This window comes from Lissotriton helveticus, chromosome 4_1, assembly GCF_964261635.1.
Source record: "Lissotriton helveticus chromosome 4_1, aLisHel1.1, whole genome shotgun sequence".
In the NCBI taxonomy this organism is placed as follows: domain Eukaryota; kingdom Metazoa; phylum Chordata; class Amphibia; order Caudata; family Salamandridae; genus Lissotriton; species Lissotriton helveticus.
The window spans coordinates 98,852,904-98,854,633 of record NC_136063.1 but is presented as its reverse complement, the minus strand read 5'-3'; positions in this window follow the sequence as shown (position 1 = coordinate 98,854,633).

Genomic DNA, 1,730 nt, shown 5'->3' with positions numbered 1-1,730 from the left:
GACTGTTAATAATATGATGTCTGACTTAGAGATGTCTTCAAAATTTACAAAACATGAATACCTAGAAGGTTCATCAGATTATGAACAAATGTATTGTTATAATCACTGTGGTCATCATTTCTTGCATAGATCTGCAAACCCTAGAAATGTTTATACATATAATCAATGGGAACATTGTCCAACGCCACCAAAGGGTAGCTCAAAAACATTCTATGACAAATTTCCATACTTCTCAGGTTTTAATTTCTCAAATCCAGAAACATTTTACATTAAAATGTTAATAAGACAGGAATGAAAAGTATGTTGACTAATACTTAGCAAATGTATTCTGCGGCCTTTTATGCTCAATTGTCTACGTTAGGCTTTGACTTTTGGAAAGACAATATTGAGACAAAACCTGTCTGGGGCACAAAAGACTGGCAAGGGCAGGGATTAGAAGCCTTATTTAGAGCCTGCATCATCCCTGAACAAATAATGTTTTTAAATGACACTGTTCAACTGACATCTTCTCTTGGCTTAGCTAAGATAAAAGATTTAAACAAACCGTCCATACCTACACCTACACCTGATAGTAAGAACACTTCAGGAGGGGGTGGTCGACGTAAAACAATTTTATTTAGAAACAGAACTAATCTTGATTGGAAAAGATGGTTAATCTGGCCCACAGACACAAACAACTGTCAAGATAGGTTCCTCAATAAAACACAAGGGCTCACATTCACTAGGCCAGATCCGAGATATGTCTAGAGACAACATCCAGAGATAGTAACATCATACAGTGTAGGAAAAGTGTGCCTCGAGTGGCTACAGAAGTCCACACTAACAGAGGTAAAACAATACTTATCTTTACTTAAAGATGGCGTTGATTTGAGGGACTTCTTACAAGGACTGGCAAACCACGTCATAAATGTTTTTTATACGCTGGTATATATGCCATTTATAATGACGCTTGGAAAGCAACACAAGCAGAGACTGCAGAACGAATCTGAGAAATTGATCGTATTAATTTAGAGAAATCTCTCCCTGTAGTTGACAATGGGTTAATGACTGTCACCCAGAATGTATAGTTTGGACAGCATAGTATCCTCTGCCATAGACATAATGGAACAGGACTTGCTCATTTTACAACATGAACAGTCACAATTACATTCTATAATGCTTTTAGGCTGGACGTTACAAAATCTGCGTTCTGGCTATGTGCCATGGTGTCTAATCAACACCAAGTGCTTGTTTTCTGCATTTAACCTTACAGATAAACAAATCACTATGGCACAAATAGGAGCAGACTATACAGTGCTGAGCATAGAAAAACTGGAAAGATTACCATTAACTTTTTCTGAGAAACCAGCAACAGAATGGCTAAAACATGGAACAATCCCTCTACCAGTGACGATTTTCCAATTTCAGTATTGTTTGAAACATATACCAGCTGGCATACATGAAAGGTTGGGTAAAGAATACATGAAGTCAACCTGGGATTGACCATATACACACAGATTTTGGAGTGGGGGAAAATAACTATTTCTTAGTGGAACAAACTGCAAAAGCTCACCAAGCGGTACACTTTTATGTCAGGGTATTAACTTACATGGAGCCTGTGACGGTTCTTCTACCAACTTATCCTGCCACCTGCAAGGTTCTCCAGCTGCAGTTATAGATCCAATTTTTAGGCAGCTTTTGAATGGAAGCTAGTCGGAGGGATGGGCGGAAATGGAAACTAGGAGGCTGGA